The sequence below is a fragment of the Perissodus microlepis genome, chromosome 11 (assembly GCF_051167445.1).
Source record: "Perissodus microlepis isolate ML-2025 ecotype Zambia chromosome 11, ASM5116744v1, whole genome shotgun sequence".
NCBI lineage: Eukaryota > Metazoa > Chordata > Actinopteri > Cichliformes > Cichlidae > Perissodus > Perissodus microlepis.
The window spans coordinates 992,603-1,014,215 of NC_140471.1; the positions used below are offsets into that span (position 1 = coordinate 992,603).

Here is a 21,613-nt window from a genome sequence, read left to right on the forward strand (position 1 = left end):
GATCACTGACTGTCTTGTTTTCTTCATGATGAATTAGTCTCTAAACTAGCGGGGCTTGTGGAAACACAGACCCAACAGCCCCACACTCAGAAACATAGATCCACCACTTTCTTTTCTACTGCACTGAGGTGTAGCAGGACAAGCACAGAGATGAGTCCACTGTCACCACCACTTGTCTTTCCCCAACAATTAGTCCTGTTATTGCGCCTGCTGATGTGGGTGTGGCCAATGAAATGTCTCCATTACCTGTGTTCACACCAGGGTGTGACATTGTACAGGTGATGGTGGCACACTGTTCAGTCTTGGTGTTGGATCCTGATGTGTGGAGCCAGGGCTTTGGCCACAGCTTCTTTCCCCTGTAGACCAAGCCCCTGTAGAACAGGCTGCTTACAGCACCCCCTGGTGGTGTTAAAGTGGAGTAGAGCCATGAGTGAGAGATGATCTCTTTCCTTTGGCTCTGCTGTTTGTCCTCATATGATCCTTCTTCCTGGCAACAGTGGGATGCATAAGTTGGTTGTCATGGTCACTGCAGTGTCCTCTCCTGCTCAGCCAGAACATTGAGACCTCTGATTTCTTGGGGACGGGAATGATGATGAAGGATGTGGGGACCACCAACTGCTTCAGGAAAAGGTTGAAGATGTTGGTCAGCACTAAAACATGACCTGGAACACCCCCAACACATCTGGAGGGCACTGAACTCAGAGAAAGCACCAAGTGTGTAAATCCGTGACTCCATAACCACAGACTGGGCTCTCTTTAAAAGCTAGAGAGGAAATTCTCACTCACTGGGACACCGATCTGCACCACGGAGCGGTCCCATCAAAACATTATCTCAGGACACCACGAGCAACACACTGGAGAGGGGAATCATAGCCAGAGACTCAACTTTGTCTCTGTTTTCTTTGTACTATTGTAGGGTCTTTACCGTACAAAGGAACAAAAACAGAAAGTAAAGAGGCGGGAACAACAATCCTGGGAGACTGCCAACAAGCCGACTGTTTTCTGAAATCACACCCTGCACCGCACTTACGGTGTGTTCACACCGACGCGACCAGAGCGTCAGGTTTACATGTAAAGTTAATGTAGAAGCGTGATGACCCGCGATTGCGAGTCCCGCGAAAATTCGGAAGCAGATTTGCGTCGCGAAAACGCGAGAAACGCACGTCACAGCAGCGCGTTACAGCAGCGCCTCTGGCGCGTTTGACTCGCGAATAAAACCACGCGCGTCACTTTTTGTGTTGCATTTTGTGCACACGCGCGTATCGCGTCTACCGCTCGAGTTGGAAAAATCGGAACTCCAGCGTCAAATCGCAGGGCGACTTCCATTCAGGAGCCTGGTGACGTGGCTCTGACCTAGGTCAAAGGTGCAGATCCAGCCAAAGCCCTTCATTCTTCAATGGAGGGAAGGCTAATCAACGCTGTAGTAAACAACCCGGAGCTGTACGACACCAGCTGCTTTCTGTACCGAGACAGGAATATAAAGGACGAGCTTGGAGGAAGATATGTGAAGAGATCGGGCAACCTGGTGTTGAGACAACGCCGGTCTCTGCGATTCTTTTGGTCCTGGTAGAGATCACTCTGAGATGTTTCCATGTTTTACACAATCCTTTTATTACCCATTATTCTTACAGATGCATCTGGAGATCAGCCCACTGCATTCTTATGCAGTCCTATGCTAAAGGCTGATCTAAAGAACTCCACACAACAGTTACAGTTATAACTTCTGGTCTCCTCCCCCCTACAGTAAACACCCCCACAATGGAAATACACTAGTACAGTGGCCAAGGGTGCTGACACCCTGACCCCCATCTCCTTTTATGGTAGCGCCCGTTTGCCCTTTGTCTGCTCCTCACCCTCAGTAACTCTTGCTACTGTCCTGGGGGTTGATTGTCCTTCTGCCCTGCACCTCAGTTCTTTGTTTCCATCCCAGGCCTATTTTCTATTTTGTATCCTTACACCCATCACCACAATATTATAATGTTGCAAGCAATCACAACTATATTCTCTTTAACTTTGATGTACATTAAGGAATCTATTCTCAACACTGGTAAGTTCATTCATTTCTCTTTTGAAAGTTTTCACTTACCCGGGGAAGCCGCACAAAAGCTAGCAAGCCACCGCTATTTTCCCACTGATGTACAAATACCGTTCTGCTTTTATGCATGTTGTCATATAGGAATTTATTGTTTATTAATAAACAGCACACGGTGTTCATCCGTCACTGCCTCGCTGTTTCGCTGATTTTTTATTGCACCGTACATCTTGTTCAAAGAGAAGATATAAAACGAAGTTCTAAGCTAATCGACCTTAGTGTTCTCCCTTTTTTAAAAAGAATCGATAAAGAATCGATAAAGAATCGAATCGTTAAACAGAATCGAAAATGGAATCGGAATCGTGAAAATCTTATCGATACCCATCCCTAGAGCTCATAAACTGAAACTGATTTCATTTTTTAAGCTGAAACTTTTTAGTTTGTTCCTTTTTTAAGCCTTTTACATAATTATATTTACAATAAGACATATCATTCCCCTTTTCCCTGCCAGGCACCACCACAGTTCACTTCAATAAAACTTTACTTCAGATTTGTTTTCATGTTTTGATCCAGCAATGGGAGCTGGTTCCCCCGTGGGTCCAGTCCTTGTACTAAGCTAGGCTAAACATGTCCAGTGTCTGTCTCTGTGCAGCTTTTTATCTGATGTGAATAAGGAAGAAATGGAGGAAGAAGAAAATGACTACATCAATTAACATGCAGCTATCAACCCAAATGGTGAGGTGGTGGTTAGTTATTATTGTTGTTGATGATCCCCTACATTATCCTACATTCAAATATGCTCTCCAGCTAAACTAGTGTTTGTGTTCCTAACAGGATTTCATGAATGTGTTATTGTTCATGTCACATCTGTATGAAATAAACAATCCTTCATTATCAATGTTCCAGCATGTAAACCTGAGATCTGTGTGGAGCAGCTGACCTGTACGATGTGCACAACACAAACATTATTTACCATCAGTTCCTGTGTGACTGAACCATGTGGGTGTAGGAAGCATGGCTTTGAGTTTGAATAGCAACATTCAGTAACACTTTGATTTGTTACAGACTGAGCAGAGAGAAGTGGCTCACTGTGAACGCATTGATGAGAAAAAGAAGCTCAGCTCATTTCTGCTCTGTTTCATGACAATCCTGTTATTGAGGAACAGTAGGTGGGCTCACCTCCGAACACTTAGTCTGAGGACTCAGTGAAGAGTTTTAGGACAGAGACAAAGTTTTGGCACTGCGATAACAACTTTGATGTTCCAGTTACACACGTTCTGATAACATCCTGAAAATAAACTCTCCTAGTAACAGCTATCACAGCCACAACAAGCCAATGATACCATTTTTATTTCAGTGTTAGACTTCAGTAGAGATCATACAAATAATGTAGCTGTTGTAGCACCGACCTATGTAGCTAGTATTCAAACAAGATCAAATTAGAAATCCCCGGCCCCGCCCACAGTACTGCAGTACTGTGGGCGGGGCCGGGGATTTCTAATTCAGTGACTTGCCATGGAAAAACAGTTCAGACATCACAAAATGTTAGTTATTTAAATTAATACCAGTCTCTGCACTTAGTAGAATGACACCTTTCAGCATCTAATGATACTAAGAATATGTTTTCTGTATCAGTATTAGTGATGAAACAGTGAGGAGACTGATGAAGGGAACAATGAGGGGAAACTGTAACAGCAGCAACAGAAACCCAGGAGACAAAGCTGAGGTCTGGGTTCCTCTATGCTACACACAGCCTCCTGCTCCTGTGCTTTAGTAAACACATAAATATCTCCAAGTACACTTACTTCAGAAACTCTATTAAACTCATTACAAGTTTACTTCAGCTTTAAATTACTCACAACATCAGCACACATGAGTAAACAAAGTAACTCACACAGCTACTGTTCAAGTTTAGTCATCTTTAATACAAATATACCTCATTATTATGAATCTCACAGCTACCTGCTCATTGAACTGAACAATAATTCTGTTTTACCATTAAAACAAAATATGTGACTGTAAAAAATCTTCAGACAGTAATTAAGAATCTCCTAAGCAATCCAAAGATAAAGAAAAGTTCACCTGCCAATTCTATAAAGCTTGGTTGTTTATACAATAATACCATTTAATGATCAGCAGTGCGGATGTTTGGATCCTGACCTGAGAGTTTCCAGTGTACAATGTGGACTCTGCAGTGCAGCAGACAGAAGCTTCACTGCAATACAATTATTGGTTAACTAAATAGCTTCATTAAAACACAACTCTTCTTCTATATCAGCACTTACTCCTTGTAAGCTCCACCTGCTCCACCTTCTGAGTCAGAAGACATGAAAACAAACTGTAAATCTAGTAGAAACATGATTGGAAATCTTCTCAGATCCATTTGTACATTTAGAGCCTGATACTGAAATATAGCAGCACGGACATTCACAGCAGCAAAGGGTTCTTGCTGATCGGAGCTGGCTTGGCCCTGGCTTATTGAAGATTAAAGAAAGCGGAATCAGCTGTTCAAAACCCCACAAGGCTGCCCGCTGTGACTGAAACAATGGGACGGGTCGTGACTTCTCAAAATGGGCTCATTGAACGCAGCACGGATAAGATCTTGAAGAAGCTCATGGCGGTCGTGAGTTCTCAGACTTTGCTCTTTGAGCGCAAAACTGATAACCTCTCGGAGAAGCTTGTGGCTCTCCAACGGGAGATTGAGAGACGAGTGACCGACTGTTAGATCAGCTGTGAAATTGACATGCAGTTGTTCGCACCAAAGAAAACCACCATCATTTCATGCGGCTAACATACCGGCGCCAGCTGTGGTCTCAAGACTTTTTTTAGAGAACCAGTGAGAAGTATAAATCATGATTTTCATGTTTAAGCATTAATGATTGGAATAAACTGAATAGCGTTTAGAGGATAAAATGCCTGTGTTCACGAGAAGCTGAGTATCGCACTGGAGAGGAAATCGTAGGACGGAAAGCTGAAAGAAACACATGACTTTTGTAAAAAGGTGGCAAATGGTAGAAGTAAAAATGGTTAATTTGTCTTTGATTTCGTTTACTAAAATAAGTGGTTATTTTTATTTTCATATACTCATTGCAAATGTGCTCATAATGAGTTGGCACTCAGTCTTTTGAAGGTCATAAGCTTCGTTCGGCGTGATGGTCCGGACTGATATATTGCAGGTATTGACTTTGAGTGCAGAGGGCTAAATGCAAACACGCTTACACACACTTAAATTATGATGAGAATAAGTCCCTGGGACATTCTGAATATGCCAAACCAATTTTGAATCACTAGTAGAACAATGAATAATAACATTAGATTATCAAGGTTAGGCAGAGAGGTGTTTTGGTTTTCTGGCTTACAGAGAAAGGAACAGACACCAGACGAGGTCACGGAGATATGAGGATCCTTCGCAGCAGAGATAGACGTGGAGACTGCCGAGACAGCAACTGGGGCCGAGGGTCATGCAGTTTGGGCTCCAGCTAGTCACCTCAAAAGGATGGATCCCATAAACACAGCAATAACCATGAAGGGGTTGGCGAAAAACCAGGAACACCAGACCAACGAGGTTCGAGAGGCTCTTGGTAAAAAGGGGGACACAGCTGTGACCCCAGAATACACAGATCGTTGTTTGAAAATCGGGGCAGAATAATCCCCTGATCTGTGCAACGACTAACCCCTGTGGTTGAAGAAAGAAGAGCAGAGAATCACCCGACTGGAAAACACTGATAGCTGCAGCAATAAAGTAAAGGTTAAAAGCTTCTTGGACAGAGGTTCTAGTCTGAGTACGTTTGAAAGGTACAAGGTGGCACCAAAATGAGGTTGGGGAAACTGGAGCACCGAGATAAAGCTGTGGGAGAACTGGAGAGTGATGGAAGTGTCATCTGTACCTATTATTGTTGTTGTAATCATAGTTTTTCTTGCATCTGAACTGCGCAATCACAGAGGTCATCCCATATGGTCCACCCGTTAAAGGGGGACAGAGGGCCTCAGGACTAAGAAGAAGAAATGGACCTCGCAAACCTGGAGTCTAGGGTGTAAGTGATCTCTTTAAAAGAGATCAAAGGGGGACTGTGAGATTATTATATTATCTTATGCCACGTTATGCCCCTGATTAAAGATTGTGAAATTATTATGTAGTTTTAGTTTGCATTATTCTCCTGAATTAGAAGAAGGTGATAACTATTACATTTGTTAAACTGATTTGTATTACATTAGACTGCTGATTTATTGTGAATGAATGATATTGTTTTATGATGCACGATACTGCTGAGTTGCTGAGAATACTGTTTTCAGAGAGTCAGGACCTTGCTTTTTCTGATAGTAGAGGAGACAGAGAGCACATTCCACGGGAGCTTTACTCCCACCATTGTTGAAGGTAGACGAAATAGGGAGCCAAGGCCATAAGTCAGGCTCGCTTTTGATTAGAGAGTCCCAAACATGATAGCTTGAACCAAGTCTGAAGAATTAGGAGACCAATTGAGGAGATAAGTGTGGGAGGCATAGTAGGGAAAGGTGTTTGTCTTTGTCTCATGTCTCAGAGGTTGTTGTCTCATTCCCTCGGCCAGAGGACGGGTAGAGAGGGTCAGAGCGAGGGCAGTGGACCTGGCAACGGTGACACGGGCCCATGATGCCATTGATGGACATGGAAGCAGCTGATTGGGCCGAGGAGTGACACAGCGGAACGTATGGTGACCTCTTGTGGTCAAGAGGTCAAAAGGAGGAGTGTGGAGATCAGGGAAATATTTTACTGCGACTATTCATAACCATCATCATTACCATTACATTAATTATCATTTCATCAAAGCATTTATTCAATAGATTACACATGTTCTTAGTTATGATTATTACACCTATCACAGAGAGCTTCTGTCTGGTAAAAGGCCAGAAGCGCCAACGGGCGGGGTGAGGCTGAGTGCGTTGGAGGTCGACACACACACACACACACAGACAACAGTTGGGCTCATGTTTAGGCTAGGAGTTCGAATAATAGTTTGCAAATGCCTGTAGCTGCAAAAGTATGCCTGTGAAAGGGACAGTCTGCTCCAGGAGATAAGTGAGAGTCGGCACCTGGCCTCGAGACGCAGAGAAGGCTCTTTCAATATATGTCAAAAGTCGTCAATATTATTGTATGTGGTCAAAGGAGCTTGCAAAGAAAAGCGTCTGGACTTCTTTAAGTTACTTGAAGACGTTTCACCTCTCATCCGAGAAGCTTCTTCAGTTCTAAGGTCAAATGGTGGAGAGTCCCAGATATAAACCTAGTGGGAGTATCCCCCCACAGAGGGACAAAAGGACCCCCTGATGATCCTCTAATCGCCTGAGCCAAGGTGTGAAACTGGGTGTGGGTCCCAATCAGCCAGAGTTTCGGGTGTGTTCATTGTGAAACCTGGCCCCACCTTATCATGCGAATTCCTGAGGTCAGATGGCCCAGGATGTGAGTGGGCGTTAAGGCGTCTGGGAAGGGATCTCAAAACTGGATTATAGATGGCAGAGAGTTGGTGTCGTAAACCCCCGCCTCTGTTCAAAGATGGTCGCTCACAGTGGACATAGATGCTTCTTTCACTCCTCTTTCAAACCATCTGTCCTCTCTGTCCAAAATGTGAACATTGGCATCCTCAAAGAGTGTCCTTTATCCTTAAGATGCAGATGGACTGCTGAGTCTTGTCCTGTGGAGGTGGCTCTTCTGTGTTGTGCCATGCGCTTGTGAAGTGGCTGTTTGGTCTCTCCAATGTAGAGGTCTGGGCATTCCTCGCTGCACTGTACAGCAAACACCACATTGTTAAGTCTGTGTTTTGGCGTTTTGTCTTTCGGGTGAACCAGTTTTTGTCTGAGCGTGTTGCTGGGTCTGAAATGCACCGGGATGTCATGCTTGGAGAAAACTCTCCTAAGTTTTTCTGATACACCGGCTACATAGGGGATGACAATGTTGTTGCGTCTGTCCTTCTTATCCTCCCTCGCTGGTGTCTGGTCTTCTTTTCTGTGCCTCTTTGCTGACTTTAAGAACGCCCATTTAGGATAGCCGCACGTTTTGAGTGCTTCATTGTATGTACGGTTGGCAAGGTCAGTATCCTAATTGCCCCTTGGGGATAAATACAGTGTTCTGAGTCTGAATCTGAAAAGATTACAGAAGACGACTCTGTTCAGTAAATATTACGCTCATGCTGTCAAGAAATACCAAAGGTAGGTAAAACTCTGGTTGCTGCAGCCATCCAGTAATGCTTTGTACTGTTCTGCTGCAGTTTGTGACACCTGGTGGATGAGTTGTGAAGGATGATGAAACAAACACTTCACTCAATGTTTTTCTTCTAAACTGGATGGACTTTTGAGAGTTTTTCACACTCTGTCCCAACTACAAATTGGGGAGAACACAGCAAATACATAAACTTCACCCACTTGGATCCTTATCATTCAAGATTGTGAAAAGATTCACTCCTCAGAGAATACTGGTGATTTTAGATGAGAGAGATGATTTGGAAGATGATGAAGGGGAAGAGTTTTCAGAACTTGAGGCCTTTGTCTTCACTGTATAGGACAGAGAAGACAGGAAGGGAGAAGTGAGGATATAGACACACAGGAAATGGTTTTGGGGAGACTCAAACCAGGCACTGGAGTCACGACTCTAACCTTCAGTACATGCTGCTCAGGATACTTTGAAAGACGAAATCAGAGTGCCTTGAAATTGATATGGTATCACTGTGGGGTTGGATACTATTGGATACTACTGATCTAACATCCTGTGGAAACATCAAATTTCAATTTAAGAGCATTTTGAAATTGTGAAATGAGTAAGTCATTTTGGAAGGCAGAATCAGACCGACTTGATATTGATATAGTGTCACTTCGGGGTTGTATACTATTGATCTAAATAGTTCCAAGAGTAAGTCAGATATGGGCAATTTGAAAAGGCTTTTATTTTGGAAAGCGAAATCAGCCTGACTTGATATTGATATGGTATCACTGTGGGGTTGTATACTGTTGATCTAAAGTGGAATTACCCTGTGGAATCATAAGTTTTTCTTTCGAGAGCATTTCGAAATCGTTCCAAGCAGGGGCGTCACTAGGTTTTAAGGACAGGGGGGGCTTAGCCCCCAAGAGATGCACACGATATGAACGAACGTAGTGAATGAGCACAAAATTTCACAAACAGAAAACAAAGACTGAGAAATTGTTTTCCTACTTCTTTGGACAGATTAAACATCCTAGGCCACCAATAGATCTATTGTTTTATTTCAGTCTGTTTTATAATACAGTACAACAAGAAAACAGAGGAAATGTGTTTGCTGCATCAATAACAAGAAAAAAAACTGAAAATAAAAAAGTACATAATTTTTATGGCTGCAATCTCCAGTTACTTGGTGGGTGGAAGCATCAAAGAATGACGTCTGTTTTTAAGAGTGGCAAATCGGTCAATCACTCTGTTGTGACTCAGATGCTGAAGCGTGTCTTTTTCAATAGACATGACTGCAAGACTGTGAAGTCTTTTCTGACCCATTGTTTGATGCAGCCAGGAGTGCAGCCAACGCAGTGCACTAAAGGACCTTTCGCACGAGCACCTGCTGACAGGCACTGTTAGGGCAACTTGGATGGTTGCCTTCAGAGAGGGAAACATGTCTGAATCAAGGAGGTTGGACACAGACAACATATTTTTGGGTGGACATCCAGCCTCTGTTTTCCGGGTCAGAAAGTTTCTGGCCACCAGAACCTCCTCTTTTTTCAGGTCAAGTCTGTAGTGCTTTGCAAGTTCATTCAAGTGTGGTTCACTCAAGAAGTTCTCAGATTTAGGACTGCATGCCTGGATGCCTTTTAGCAGCCCTGCATCTACACTGCAAATTCTTTGATCAAGCTCGCCAACCATCCGATCCACACAAGGGAAAAGTAACTCTCTTTCAATGTGTCTGAGTTGTTCAATTCAGTGCGTGAACCCACAGTTGCCTCCAGGACAAATTCCCCCCTTCCATTTTCCTCTGTTTGTGCCTTGTCTTGGCACCTGGTTCAAGGATACTGTGGGTGTTACACAGGGCCTTGGTTTTCTCATACAACTCTGCAGCAAATGCATCTGAGTGTTTGCCCTTAAGTGTGTCACACACAGCTTGTTTGCAGATAAAAGCTTCTGCCAGGTCTAAAGTCTCTTTCTGCAGGAATTTGTGGAGTCCTTCGGTTACAGACAGAATCGACTGAAACATCAGTAGTGCATAGACTGCTGAGAACTTGTAGAGCTTTGCTCTGAGACCAACAGCTATGGGGGATCCAATTGCAGATAGGCACTCCAAAATGGCAGGCAATGTCTCAAGAACTGCACTGATTGATCGCAACTGACATGCCCAGTGAGTGTTTGAAAGTTGCACAAGCTCAGTTTTTGTCAATCCAAGCTTTGCCTGAGTCTCCATGAACTTATGATGATTGACTAGGGAGGTGCTGAAGAAAGAATACACACACTCCAACAAGCTGAAAAGCTCCACAGCCTCTGCACGTATTGCACAAAACCAGGCTGAGTTGATGAGCATAACAATGCACATAGATAGCCTCAGGATGGAGCCTTCTAAAATGTGTTTGTACACCTCCAGTGGAGCCACTCACAACGGCTGCACCATCATATGTTTGTGCTACACACTTAAGCTCTGCAAGACCATAGTTTTGGATCTGCTGCTGAATCTCATTTGCAATGGACTGGGCATCAAATGATTTTATCTAGTGCAAGGAAACGCTCCTTCACTGCCCCTCTGACACGTACCTGACACAAACAGCTAACTGCTCTGCCTTTTCATCCCTTGCCTCATCTGCCATGATGGCATAGACTTTAGACTTTGTCATTTCAGATACAATGACACTAGTAGCTTCCTGGGCACAACAGTCAATCATGTCATTTTGGGATGTTGGTGAGATATGTTTAAAACTGCTGGCTTTTAAAACTGCTGGCTTAGGGTAAACGTAAATTCAGTAAAATCATAATTCACGTCGGCAGTAATGACACCCGGTTACGCCAATCGGAGGTCACTAAAATCAATACTGAATCGATGTGCAACTTTGCCAAAACAATGTCGGACTCTGTAGTTTTCTCTGGTCCCCTCCCCAATCAGACCAGGAGTGACATGTTTAGCCGCATGTTCTCCTTAAATTGCTGGCTGTCTGAGTGGTATCCCAGAAACGATGTGGGCTTCATAGATAATTGGCAAACCTTCTGGAGGAAACCTGGTCTTGTTAGGAGAGACGGCATCCATCCCACTTTGGATGGAGCAGCTCTCATTTCTAGAAATATGGACAAATTTATTAAACCCCCCAAAATATGACTATCCAGAGTTGGGACCAGGAAGCAGAGTTGCAGTCTTACACGCCTCTCTGCAGCTTCTCTCCTCCTGCTACCCCCCCAAAAACCCATCTCCATAGAGACTGTGTCAGCTTCCAAAAAGACAAAAAACAAACTAAAAACCAGCAACAAACAACTTAAACATAAACAATTACAAAGAAAGAACAATACAGTATCCACATCTGAACCAAAGAGTAAAACAGTGAAATGTGGATTATTAAATATCAGGTCTCTCTCCTCCAAGTCTCTGTTAGTACATGACTTAATAATTGATCAACAAATTGATTTACTCTGCCTTACAGAAACCTGGTTGCAGCAGGATGATTATGTTAGTTTAAATGAATCAACACCCCCGAGTCATTCTAACTACCAGAAACCTCGAAGCACAGGCCGAGGGGGCGGTGTGGCAGCAATTTTTCACACCAGCCTATTAATTAATGAAAGACCAAGACAGACTTTTAATTCATTTGAAAGCCTGATGCTTAACATTGTCCACCCCAGCTGTGAAACTCAGAAACCAGTCTTACTTGTTATCATCTATCGTCCACCTGGGCCTTACACAGAGTTTCTGTCTGATTTCTCAGACTTTATATCTAATTTAGTTCTGAGCTCAAATAAAATAATTATTGTGGGTGATTTTAACATCCATGTAGATGCTAAAAATGACAGCCTCAACATGGCATTTAGTCTGTTATTAGACTCAATTGGCTTCTCTCAAAATGTAAAAGAACCCACCCACCACTTTAATCACACTCTAGATCTTGTTTTAACATATGGCATAGAAACTGAACATTTAACAGTGTTTCCTGAAAACCCTCTCCTGTCTGATCATTTCCTGATAACATTTACAATAATTGATTACACAGCGGTGGAGAGTAGATTTTATCAAAGTAGATGTCTTTCTGAAAGCGCTGTAACTAAGTTTAAGAATATAATCCACCCACTGTTATCATCTTCAATGCCCTGTACCAACACAGAGCAGAGCAGCTATCTGAACGCTACCCCAACAGAGGTTGATTATCTTGTTAATAATTTCACCTCCTCACTACGTACGACTCTGGATACTGTAGCTCCAGTGAAAACTAAGGTCTCTAATCAGAAGTACCTGACTCCGTGGTATAATTCTCAAACACGTACCCTAAAGCAGATGACTCGTAATCTGGAGAGGAAATGGCGTGTCACAAATTTAGAGGATCATCATTTAGCCTGGAGAAATAGTTTGCTGCTTTATAAGAAAGCCCTCCGCAAAGCCAGAACATCTTACTATTCATCACTGAATGAAGAAAATAAGAACAACCCCAGGTTTCTCTTCAGCTCTGTAGCCAGGCTGACAAACAGTCAGAGCTCTGTTGAGCCAACCATCCCTTTAACGTTAACTAGTAATGACTTCATGAACTTCTTCACAAATAAAATTTTTATCATTAGAGAAAAAATTACCAGTAATCATCCCACAGATGTAATATTATCTACAGCTACTCTTAGTACCATTGATGTTAAGTTAGACTCTTTTTCTCCAATTGATCTTTCTGAGTTAACTTCAATAATTACTTCCTCCAAACCATCAACGTGTCTTTTAGACCCCATTCCTACAAAACTGCTCAAAGAAGTCCTGCCATTGATTAATTCTTCGATCTTAAATATGATCAACCTATCTCTAATGGTCGGCTATGTACCACAGGCCTTCAAGCTGGCTGTGGTTAAACCTTTACTCAAAAAGCCATCTCTAGACCCAGCAGTCTTAGCTAATTATAGGCCAATCTCCAACCTTCCTTTCATATCAAACATCCTTGAAAGAGTAGTTGTCAAACAGCTAACAGATCATCTGCAGAGGAATGGTTTATTTGAAGAGTTTCAGTCAGGTTTCAGAGCTCATCACAGCACAGAAACAGCTTTAGTGAAGGTTACAAATGATCTTCTTATGGCCTCTGACAGTGGACTCATCTCTGTGCTTGTCCTGCTAGACCTCAGTGCAGCGTTCGATACTGTCGACCATAATATCCTATTAGAGCGATTAGAACATGCTGTAGGTGTTACAGGTACTGTGCTGCAGTGGTTTGTATCATATCTATCTAATAGACTCCAATTTGTGCATGTAAATGGAGAGTCCTCTTCACACACTGAGGTTAATTATGGAGTTCCACAGGGTTCAGTGCTAGGACCAATTCTGTTTACATTATACATGCTTCCCTTAGGCAGCATCATTAGAAGACATAGCATACATTTTCACTGCTATGCAGATGACACCCAGCTCTATCTGTCCATGAAGCCAGATAACACACACCAATTAGTTAAACTGCAGGAATGTCTTAAAGACATAAAGACCTGGATGGCCGCTAACTTTCTGCTTCTTAATTCAGATAAAACTGAGGTTATTGTACTCGGCCCTGAAAATCTTAGAAATATGGTATCTAACCAGATTCATACTCTGGATGGCATTACCTTGGCCTCCAGTAACGCTGTGAGGAACCTTGGAGTCATTTTTGACCAGGACATGTCCTTCAACGCACATATTAAACAAATATGTAAGACTGCTTTCTTCCATTTGCGCAACATCTCTAAAATTAGAAATATCCTGTCTCAGAGTGACGCTGAAAAACTAGTTCATGCATTTATTACTTCCAGGCTGGACGACTGTAATTCATTATTATCAGGAAGTCCTAAAAACTCACTGAAAAGCCTTCAGCTAATCCAAAATGCTGCAGCAAGAGTACTGACAGGGACTAGAAGGAGAGAGCAGATTTCTCCTGTTTTGGCTTCCCTTCATTGGCTTCCTGTTAAATCCAGAATTGAATTCAAAATCCTGCTCCTCACATACAAGGTCTTAAATAATCAGGCCCCATCTTATCTTAATGACCTTGTAGTACCATATCACCCTATTAGAGCACTTCGCTCTCGCTCTGCAGGCCTACTTGTTGTTCCTAGAGTATTTAAAAGTAGAATGGGAGGCAGAGCCTTCAGTTTTCAGGCCCCTCTTCTGTGGAACCAGCTTCCAGTTTGGATTCGGGAGACAGACACTATCTCTACTTTTAAGATTAGGCTTAAAACTTTCCTTTTTGCTAAAGCATATAGTTAGGGCTGGACCAGGTGACCCTGAATCCTCCCTTAGTTATGCTGCAATAGACGTAGGCTGCCGGGGGATTCCCATGATGCATTGAGTTTTTCCTTTCCAGTCACCTTTCTCACTCACTATGTATTAATAGACCTCTCTGCATTGAATCATATCTGTTATTAACCTCTGTCTCTCTTCCACAGCATATCTTTTATCCTGTCTTCCTTCTCTCACCCCAACCGGTCGCAGCAGATGGCCGCCCCTCCCTGAGCCTGGTTCTGCCGGAGGTTTCTTCCTGTTAAAAGGGAGTTTTTCCTTCCCACTGTCGCCAAAGTGCTTGCTCATAGGGGGTCATATGATTGTTGGGTTTTTCTCTGTATCTATGAAGTGCCTTGAGGCGACTTTTGTTGTGATTTGGCGCTATATAAATAAAATTGAATTGAATTGAATTGAATATACTGTGCATTTGATGGGGGATTATGTTTTTGAAGAAAAGGATCGAACTGCTTCAAAAGCTCTATGCACACAAGAAAATTCCCTCTGTTTGGGCTGTCTTCACCTTCATCATGGCCACGAAAAGGGAGTCCCTGTCTCCCTAACATAGAGGTGACTGCAACAATTCGTCTGAGATACTCTCTTCTTTCGACTATCTCACTCACATTTGCAACGTTTCCCTGTTTGCTAGTTCCCTGGTAGCTTTTCCACGTAACAACACTGTCCTTATGTGTTTGAGCCATCTCATGCTTGCCAAAGATGACTAAAGCTTTCTTCCAGTTCTTGGAACCACTACTGACCAAACTATCATGTTTGATGTTTTTGCCAAACACTACATGGGAAGCAGAAAGCTGCATTCTGGTTGACTGAATCCCAGGCACTCAATCCCACCTGCAGAGCGCCTGTCCGTCTGCCTGAGGTTAGTAAAAGTGTTTAATACGGTAGTCCTTTATTGATACCTGTGCTAATATATGCTAAACTATCGTTTATACACTGCTAACATGGATGTGGTATGCTATCAATGAATGCCGTCGGTGTTTACTGATAGCAAACTGTGGTACGGAGACGACTGTTTATAATATTTCTAGTGATACTCAGAAGGTCTCATCAAGTCACCAGCCTTTCTTATAACTGAGAGTTAGATAAAACTGTGAACAATTTGGTTCATCTTTAGTTACATGGTTCTATCTTGATAAGCTGTCTTATCACGGGTTAATTTTTCAGAAATATTAATGATTTAAGCAAGGAAAGGGCTACATGTCAACATACAACTCTTTATTTCTATTAATGTCTTACTTCATTCCTACCTGATTGACATGTTTAGGAATTATGAGTGATTGGCTCACTGTAGTTGTGAAAGTTGCTACCAATCAAATTATGATATGTTAAAGTTAAAACAAAACACAACTGTTTTAGATATGATCTAATATACATTTTGTAATTATCCTTATAATTACAAAATGTTTTATGTAAGATTTATGTTTTGTAATTTAAATCTGACATCACAAAAGTATTTTGGAATTTGAATAATGTATTTTGTAATTGCAGTACACATAATACTGATTTTGAACAATTTTGTCCAGGTTCCTTGTCACCGGGAACTCCTTCAGGACCATCACGTTCAGTTTCAGAGTCAGTGAGTCCACGGTGAGCCAGATCACCCCCAGGTAGCGACGGCCATCTGGGACTGTCTAGTGGAGACTTCATGGCTGTGCCTTCACCTGGAGACTGGCGCTCCATCACAGAGGGATTCCAGGAGCGCTGGAACTTTCCTCTCTGCTGTGAAGCTCTGGATGGGAAGCACGTCCAGACAAAGGCACCCCATATATCATATAGGAGACACACACATTGATATACACTAAATATTTATTTCATTTCTTTTTTGTGGTGCCCAAATTTATGCACCTGCTTGATTTTGTTTAAACAATTATTGCACACTTTTTTGTAAATCCAGTAAACTTCTTTTCACTTCTCAAATATCACTGTGTGTGTCTCCTATATGATGTATTTAACTGACATTTTTTATTGTAACAACGATTTATACAGGAAAATAATGTCTATTAACAAGGTTGCCCAAACTTTTGCATCCCACTGTATTAGTATATTTTGTCATTAGTATAATATGAAATAAATTCTACATGTGTCAAGTCGTGTGCCAACATTTGCTGTGTAGTAGAACTGAGACATTAGTCATTATAAAAATTTATTTGAAATAATATTAAAATTCTCACACAGAAAAACATTAAACATAAATATAAAATATAAGTATTTACAGAGAGACAGGAATGAAAAGGACCAGCTGCTCTCCAGAGCAGGAACAAGGCTGAGGAGGAAATGCTCCATTGGAGACTGGTGTGGACTCTTCAGGGACTCCAGGATGGCCAGCTCCACCGCCAATGGACCGTCCTGGGACCCGTCCCTCATCTGCCTCGGAGCCGTCCTCCTCTGTGGGCCTGTAAAACAGCACAAACACAAAGAAATGAGAAGACTGCTACTAGATTTTAATTTCAACATTGAAAACAAAAAAAAAAACAGGATATAATCAGATTGGTTGTAGATATTTAGTAAAGGTGATCACAAGGCAATCCCACCGACTAAAAAGGTATCAGTGCTTGCTGTACATACCTGTGGGTGCAGCAGCAGGAGCTCAGGGACTGGGGAGCCAGGAGAAGCAACAGGGGATGCTCTGCTGCAGAATCAGTTGGTTCTATCAATACAGTATTAAATGTTAACATGTTGAATATAATCAGAGAAAGTATATGCAGTGGTCCCTCATTTATTGCAGCAGGGGTTCTCAGAATAACTAGCCCCTCGCCACACACTTTATACACTGTTTTCCCCACACACATGAACACTGGTCACAGTTCTCACAAGTTGATTCTCAAAGTGCAAACCTTTGTAGATTGCAAAACGTAAAAGTATTATTATGCCGCGTTTTGTCTTCATCTGCCTGCCACTTTCGTGCGCCTTTTTCCCTCGCGGTGCAGGTGTGTATTTCCGAATGAGGCTCATAGTTATGGGTATTTTTGTGCTGTTTTTTCTATTGGACGTGATGGTTATCAAAACCAAACATGATAAATTTGGCAAGCGCAGGAGACACGACACGAAGCAGATTTGTCAATCAGGCTGCAGAATGCAATGCTGTACGGTGCAAAAAAAAGAAAAGAAAAAGAAAATCAGCGAAAAAGCGAAGCAGTGACGGATGAACAGCGGGACCACTGTGTGCTGTTTATTAATAAACAAAATATATTCCTATATGACAACATGCATAAAAGCAGAACGGTATTTGTACGTCAGTGGGAAAATAGCAGTGGCTTGCTAGCTTTTGTGCGGCTTCCCCGGGTCAGCGAAAACTTTCAAAAGAGAAATGAATGAACTTACCAAGTTGCCCGATCTCTTTACATATCTTCCTCCAAGCTCGGTCCTTTATATTCCTGTCTCGGTACAGAAAGCAGCTGGTGTCGTACAGCTCCAGGTTGTTTGCTACAGCGTTGATTAGCCTTCCCTCCATTGAAGAATGAAGGGCTTTGGCTGGATCTGCCCGTTTGACCTAGGTCACAGCCACGTCACCAGGCTCCTGATTGGTTGTCGCGGCGCGATTTGACGCTGGAGTTCAGATTTTTCCAACTCGAGCGGTAGACGCGAAACGCGCGTATGCACAAAATGCAACACAAAAACTCACGCGCGTGGTTTTATTCGCGCGTCAAACGCGCCAGACACGCTACACTGACGCGCGTTTCACACGTTTTGGCGTTTTCGCGACGCAAATCTGCTTCCGAATTTTCACGGGAGCCGCAATCGCAGGTCATCGCGCCTTTCCATTGACTTTACATGTAAACCTGACGCTCTGGCCGCCTCTATCGCGTTCGGTGTGAACACACCGTTAGAGCCGGATCTTCGACGTGAACGACGCGAGCCGTGGGTATTTTTTCTTTCTCTCACCCTCATGACTTCTGCTCACACGCCACAGTAATTTGTTGCTCCCAAATATTTTGAAGTTACAAACATTACATTTTGAGCACGCATGTGACTAAAATGGTTGCAATTTAAAGCCCTGAAAAATATTACTAAATTACTTGAATTGAAGCAATATTAAAATAGAACCCTCAAAAATATGTGAGTCAGGCTAATTTGACTTATATATATATATATATATATATATTTATATATATCTTGCTCTTGACGAAGGCGGTCGCACTTTTCTCCTCCTCCTCCTCTCCCTTAGCTTCCCTGCTTAGCCTCTTATGTCCTTGTCTTGTCTTGTGTTTTTACTTACTTTTCCCTGGAACATTCTCTCACAGTCTGTTCTCTAAAACCTAAAAGAGGAATTATGGATTGGATCAACTGGTCCCTGAATGCAATTGACACCCCTTCTCAACGAGAAGTTTGGGCTCGGGTGAGCCTGAGTGCTGAAGATATCTACCTATTCGGAACCATGGTAACAGGGTTCTGGCTGATTTGAGCTGGCTTGGCCCTGACTTATCGAAGAATTACGAAAGCGGAACCGGCTGTTCAAACCCCCACAAGGCTGCCCGCTGGGATTGAAATGATGGGATGAGTCGTGAGTTTCTCAAAATGGGCTCATTGAGTGCAGCATGGATAAGATCTTGGAGAACGCACGGCTGCCGTGAATACTCAGAACAAGACCTCTGAGTGAAAAACTGGATTACATCTGGAGGGGCTAGCTCGAATAACACCTTTGAGCGCAAATTCGATCACATCTTGGGGAAGTGCACTGCGGTCGTGAGTTCTCAGAACCTGCTCTTTGAGCAAAAAGAACGACAACATCACGGAACGTAAGTTTGGATAACATCATAGAAAGCTCGCGGCTCTCCAACGGGAGATTGAGAGACCAGTGTTGGACTGTTAGAACAGCTTTGAAATTCATATGAGTTGTTCGCACTAAAGTAAAAACCACCATCACTTCATGCGGAGACCCTCTCGGCGCCAGCTGCGGTTGCAAGGCTGGAGCTGAACAAAACACCCTGATAACGACTGTGTTTAGTCTGTTCCTTCCCACTCCATGCAAGGCCACCTGGGTTGGCTGGAAGACTGTTTACTTAGCCTGGCAGGGAGGAGGACACTGTCTCAGCTGAACTATGGACATGCACACAGATATGCAGACACTCATCCCCCCTCCCTTTCCAAACGCCTTCGACGCTTATTCCCTTCCGATGCTGATGGTGGATCAAGGAGACCAGCGCACAGGCTGCAGGCCCGGATGTACTGTCTAAATCGGCTGTCTCTCACCCTTTATCCACCCCTGTTGCTTGTCATGTGTTTCTTTGGTGTATTAAGAGTTTTTTTCATGTGCAGAGGTGTTTTTTCTGTTCTCAAACTGATCTCCCTGTTGGAGCTCAGTCTGGGGGGAGTTATTTTTTTCTCCTTATCTTTCCTCATGTGGTGCATTTTCCATTGTTATACCTCTCTGACCTGTCTTCCTGTTTGTGTAATGTATGTATGGTCAGAAGGGTAAGTCGGCGCTGGCAAAGGTCGGCAGCCTTAACCCAATTTCCTTCGGGGTCAACCTTCAGGATTAATAAAGTTTTATTGAATTGAATATCTTTGCTCTCTCCACTTTCTAACCTTGACTCTTCTAAATAAAAGCTCAAGTTAAATAGGTCTTATATGTTGTACCGTGACTGAAATGTTTCATATTTCATATCCATATCCATATATATCATATCCATAAAAGTCTAATCAGACTGTCTGCATCACAAATGACTCCATCCTGTGAAATCTTTGACTCACCTCTCCAGCAGAGGTCTCTCCCCTCTGCCTCTCTGTGCTCCTCTGCCCTGACTCCTACAGGTTAATGGGGATGGAGGAGTGATTATTATTATTTCCACTGATGATAACCTGAATGAGCTCAGCTCGATTTTTCAGAGCTAAAACGAGTGACAGAAATCAACATTATGCTAACAATTTTACTTAGTGCGCTAGCCAGGTTTTTATTTATCAAAATGGGGAGCACCTGGTTCATTAATTACATGGGACTCTCTGCTATTAGCTGGAGCTAACTAATTGTTACTACCAGCCAGTGATGAAGACTTACTTTCTTGAAAAACTTGCGTATATCCATGATTTCTTGCTGTTTGCAGCATGTACGCTAGTGTGTCCGCAGGTGTAGACGAGCGGAGTGTAAAGTAGCAGTGAAAATGAGGACTGGATTTTCAGTAATGAGGACGTCCCCTGTGAACAACTGGAACAGATTGGATAATGGAGCACTGACGCTACCTTAACAGTGTAAAGTGAAAGGAACCAACCGAGTTATGATCATATTTATGTGAATAGCGACAGGTTTATATTATTATTTCTTTAAACTCATATTCCTGCATCTTTATATTGAATTTATCTGCAAGTTCTGTAAAAAAAAAAAAAATCCAATAAGTTAAAAAAATAAAAAACAAAAAAAAAAACCACCAAATTATTTAGGGGGGCTTAAGAATATTTTAGGGAGGCTTCAGCACCCCTAAAATAGGCCTAACGACGCCACTGGTTCCAAGAGTAAGTCAAATGTGGTCAATTTGAAAGTGCTATTAATTTGAAAGGCAAAATCAGACTGACTCGAAACTGATATGTCACTGTGGGGTTGTATACTCTTGATCTACAGGGTGGGCCATTTATATGGATACGCTGTAATAACATGGGAATGGTTGGTGATATTAAAGTCCTGTTTGTGGCACATTAGTATATGTGAGGGGGCAAACTCCTCAAGATGGGTGGTGACCATGGTGACCATTTAGAAGTCGGCCATCTTGGATACAACTTTTGTTTTTTCAATAGGAAGAGAGCCATGTGACACATCAAACTTTTTGGTAATGTCTGCAGAAGACACATGGTTCTTTTTATTACAGTTCCCAAACATTTTTAGAAGATAAACAATGAATTGTTTGCATTGTGCGTGTTGCTAAGTTTATTTTTTCTTGGCATCTTCTTGTGACCTTTGTCATTTTGTGTGATTGCTCTTGCTGACCCTACATACTAGGAGAGAGGGTGAGACTAGTTTTCTTTCTCTAGAGCAGGGGTCTCAAACTCAAATGAGCCGCGGGCCACTTCTGGCACCGTCATCTCATTGGAGGCCACTTTAGTGTCCATGTAGTACAAACACGAAAACCTCCACTAATATTTCCTAAAATGTAGTGTTTTGTTTGTTTTATTTAATTAAAAATATTGTGTAACAAGACAAAACTGCAAACAAGAACATATTTCTTTTCTCACTCTTACTATCTGAAGC

At 42.5% G+C, this 21,613-nt stretch overlaps 1 protein-coding gene and 1 pseudogene across 3 annotated transcripts in view; both read right to left on the reverse strand.

Moving 5' to 3' along the window:
- Nucleotides 1–21,613, reverse strand: part of LOC146377003 (NACHT, LRR and PYD domains-containing protein 12-like) — a 554,927-nt gene that overhangs the window by 495,935 nt on the left and 37,379 nt on the right. The gene's annotated exons all lie outside the window — the stretch shown is intronic.
- LOC146377012 (zinc finger MYM-type protein 1-like) lies at nt 9,371–20,458 on the reverse strand (annotated as a pseudogene).